Here is a 4,769-nt window from a genome sequence, read left to right on the forward strand (position 1 = left end):
CCACCGTTCAGACAGCACACGGCCCATTCTGACAAACTGTGAATGTCTGCCTGTGAGTAGTCAGTGATCCAGGAGATGGTGGACGTCCGCCAGCTTCTCACTCAGCAGCAGTGGCTGGATGGTGTTAAATGCACTGGAGAAGTCACAGAAAGTGACTCTCACAGAGACATCGGTTCCATCCAGGTGCGACTGAGCTCGCTGCAGCAGGTAGCTGATGGCGTCGTCCACTCCCACCTGTGGCTGGTAAGCAAGATTGCAGAGGGTCCAACGATGATTTCACCTGCGGCCGGGAGGTGGGCCAAGACCAGCCTCTCCAGCACCTTCATCACATGGGAGGTGAGGGCGACCCGGTCGGTGATCGTTGAGGCCAGATGGTGCTGACTTCTTTGGGACAGGGACCAGGCATGCACGGCGTCTTCCACAGCTGCAGGACTTCCCCAGCCTCAGGCTGAGGTTGGAAGAAAGGCGCTGCAGGACACCAGACAGCTGGGTGGCGCAGGTCTTTAGGACCCTGGGGCTGATGCCATCAGGACCTTCAGCTCTGCGCTGGTGTAGTTTCTCCAGCTGTCTTCTCACCTGGTCAGTCGTCACAGAGAGGGAGGGTGGAGGGCCCATTGTTATTGAGGGCTCGGTGGATGTGCAGCTCAGCAGGGGGACAGAGGGGAGGAGGTGTTTGGGAGGTGTGATGTGTGGAGGAAGCGGGGGAGGGCTGTGAACTGAACCTATTGGAAAAAAACAGTTCAGCTGGTTGGCCCTCTCCAGGAGCCCCTGGCTGTCTCCCTCCACCTTGAAGCCAGTTATCTGCTTCATGCCTGACCACACCTCCCTTGTGATATTCAACTGGAGTTTGGCCTCCAGCTTCCACATCTAGGAGTCCTTGCCCTCCATGAGCTTCACCTTTGGGTTGCGCTGGGCTTTCCTCAGCTCATCCCTGTCTCCAGACCTGAAAGCAGCTTTTCTTCATGTTAGAAGCGCCATCAGGTCCCTAGTGATCCAGGGCTTGTTGTTGGGGAAGCAGCGCACAGTCCGTGATGGGATGGTGGTGAGTTTTTAGAACTTGATGTATTCCTGTGATGCAGTCGGTCATACTGTTGATGTCCTCCCGTCCCGGTCCACACAGCACATCCCAGTCCGTTGACTCAAGCAGTCCTGTAGGCGTCGTTGGCCTCCATAGACCACACCTCCTCACAGTCCTGGTGGTCACCGCAGCCTCTTCACCAGAGGAACATACCTGGGTGTCAGCCGGACCAGGTCATGATCAGACCTGCCGAGGGGGAAGAGACGATGGCGCTGTATAGTCCTGAGTATTAGCATACAGCAAGTCAGAGTTTTATTGTTCCTAGTTGGGCAGTCTATGTATTGATGGAAGGTTGGCAGAGCTTTATCCAGTGTGAAAAGGTGTGGTTAAAGTCACCAGTGATAGCCATGAATGCTCCAGGCTGATGATTCAGCAGAGCAGACACAGTGGAGTGGATGGTGTCCACAGCTTTCCTCAGCGTCAGCTGATGGCGGCACGTGCCACGACAACCAAAATGGCGGACGTGAACTCTCGGCAAATAGTACGGGCGCATCCCGACGGCCAACAGTTCAATGTTAGGGCTACATAGCGCTCAACTTCACGCTTTTATGGTCCGGGTGGCACCACCGTTCATTCACATAAGCAACAGCGATCCCGCCCGCACTCTTCTTACGCTCTGTGTGGCGTCTCTGTCAGCCGAACAGTCCTGAAGCCCGGGCAAAGACAGCTGTGATCGAGGATAGTCGCGTGCTAGCCGCGTCTCCAGTGAAGGAGACTGCTCTCACGGAAGACCCTCGGGTCATTACCAGACGCCGAGCTCATCCGTCTTATTACTTCCAAAGACCTCCGCGTTCCCGTTATGATCGAGCCGGTGCCGAGGAGGTTCAGTATCTCCTCGTTTTAGCCCTCCGCTTGACACCCGCTCTGCAGCCGCGAGCCCTTCTCCGTAGCTCCAGCGGGATCACAGGAGTCTTTCTCCAGGCAGAAGCCGCCTGCACAAGCGCGATCAGCTGAGCGCTGAGTAAACGAGACGGTCCCCGTCATTGTTATGCTGCGGCTCACCGATACTCACGACAAAGTGAACAAAAGCCACAGTAGAAGTATCGAAAAAAGTAGTTATGGTCCAGTGTCCGACCGTAACTAAGACAAACGTGAAAGAAAAGAAGAAGAAAAAGAGAGGAAAAGTGCAAAAAAAAGACAATAAAATAAAAGCAAAACGCCACTACTGAAACAAGCAGCCGTTGGCACAGCGCCACCCACAAGTTAGTGTTGGTGAGGTGATAGAAGATGGATTAGTAAAGGAGGAGCGTATGTCATCTATCTTGTTTGTAAAGTAGTCGACAAAGTGGCTCGGCAAAAGGGTGGAAGGAGGAGGACAGGGGGATCAAGGAGGTTGGAAAAAAATGAAAGGAGTTTTTGGGGTTAGAGGAAGGAAGACTGAATTTTGGGCAGGTAGAACAAGCTTTGGCTGCAGATAGAGGAAGAGAAGGAGGAGAGGAGAGATTGATAGAAAGAGCAGTCTTCCGCTTGATTCGTTTTCGCCATTTTCTTTCCAAATGGCCGCCGCAGGGTGGCTCTCTCGGCGCACCGAGTCCGACAACCACGGAGAGGAGAGGATTTCGGAACGATCGTGTCTTAAAAGGACAAAGAGAATCAAGAGATGAAGACAGGGAAGAGAGGAGAGTGTCTGCGGCAGAGTTAGGCTGCATGAGTGAGAAGCAGTCAGTTGAGGGGAGAGCAGATAGGACAGAGGAGGCCAGGGAGGAGGGACAGAGGGTGCGAATGTTGCGGCGTACAGGTGCAGAGTCTGTAGATATGTGTGGGTTGTCAGTACCATAGAGCGAGAGAGAGTCAGAGATGAAGAAGTGGTCAGAGACATGGAGAGGAGTTACAGTGAGGTTGGAGGTAAAGCAGCTTCTAGTGAACATGTAGTCAAGGCGGTTGCCGGCTTTGTGAGTGGGAGGGGAGGGACTGAGTGAGAGGTCAAAGGAAGACAGTAAGAGATCACATGACTTCTCTGTCTGGATGTTGAAGTCACCCAGAAGGATGAGCGGGGGGCCGTGTTCCGAGAAGTTCGACAGGAGGGCGTCTAGCTCTTCCAAGAAATCTCCCAAAGAACCAGGGGGACGGTAGAGAACAACAATGTGTAGTTGAACCGGATGAGTAACCATCACAGCATGAAACTCAAACATCAGTGGGGTAAAGAGTGGAAGAGAGTAGGGAGAGAAACACCATGTGGGTGAGATGAGTAAACCTGAACCTCCACCCCGACCAGAGGGTCTGGGTGTGTGGCTGAAGGAGAAGGCAGAGGAGAGAGCAGCCGGGGTAGACGTGTTGTCTGCTGTGATCCAGGTCTCAGTGAGAGCCAGGAAGTCAAGCGACTGCTCCATGGCAAAGAGATGAAACCGGCCTTGCGGTTGGCTGACTGACAGTTCCAGAGGCCTCCTGTGACCAGGTGCTGGGTGTGAGTAGAACGGGTAGGAAGGAGAACCGAGGAGGGGTTCCGGTACATGAATGAAGCAGGTCCTATAGTAACTACGAGTAGAGATACGCACAGGTATGGCAAAGACACACATATTCACTAAATGGTGGAATACACAGCCACCCCGAAGACTCAACGGAAGACTCTATGTCTTTGTCCTCCAGTCTTGACTCCAACGGAAGACTCCTATGTCTTTGTCCTCAGAGTCTTGACTCCAACGGAAGACTCCGATGTCTTTGTCCTCCGAGTCTTGACTCCAACGGAAGACTCCGATGTCTTTGTCCTCCGAGTCTCGACTCCAACGGAAGACTCCGATGTCTTTGTCCTCCGAGTCCTCGTCCGATGACGCTAAAGACCCAATCTGGTTATGAGCCCAGGTTGGTGCCAATTACCTCCAGCCGCGTTGACACCACCCCTTGCTCGTTGGTATTCAAATGACACTCAATTGAAACCAGGTGATGGCCTTCGTCCAATCAGTGAAGATTCAGGTGTCAGTAATCAGGACACACCTCTACCAAAACAAATCCTAAAACAGTACAGACCAACAATCCAGCAGCTCCAAACAACAAATACAACAGTAACTCAGCAGATAAACTAATCCAAGTAGTCAGTAGTCTCGCCTCACAGGTAGAAAATGCATTTCAGGTCCTCCGTCTCATTTCAGGGCCTCCGTCTCATTTCATGTCCTCGGTCTCATTTCAGGGCCTCCGTCTCATTTCAGGTCCTCCATCTCATTTCAGGTCCTCCGTCAAATTTCAGGTCCTCGGTCTCATTTCATGTCCTCCGTCTCATTTCAGGGCCTCCGTCTCATTTCATGTCCTCGGTCTCATTTCAGGGCCTCCGTCTCATTTCAGGTCCTCCGTCTCATTTCAGGTCCTCCGTCTCATTTCAGGTCCTCCGTCTCATTTCAGGTCCTCCGTCTCATTTCAGGTCCTCTGTCTCATTTCAGGGCCTCCGTCTCATTTCAGGTCCTCCGTCTCATTTCATGTCCTTCCTCCGTCTCATTTCATGTCCTCGGTCTCATTTCAGGTCCTCCATCTGATTTCATGTCCTCTGTCTCATTTCAGGTCCTCGGTCTCATTTCATGTCCTCGGTCTCATTTCAGGGCCTCCGTCTCATTTCAGGTCCTCCGTCTCATTTCATGTCCTCCATCTCATTTCAGGGTCTCCGTCTCATTTCAGGTCCTCCATCTCATTTCATGTCCTCCGTCTCATTTCAGGTCCTCGGTCTCATTTCATGTCCTCCGTCTCATTTCAGGTCCTCCGTCTC

This window comes from Pseudoliparis swirei, chromosome 4 (genome assembly GCF_029220125.1).
Source record: "Pseudoliparis swirei isolate HS2019 ecotype Mariana Trench chromosome 4, NWPU_hadal_v1, whole genome shotgun sequence".
In the NCBI taxonomy this organism is placed as follows: Eukaryota; Metazoa; Chordata; class Actinopteri; order Perciformes; family Liparidae; genus Pseudoliparis; species Pseudoliparis swirei.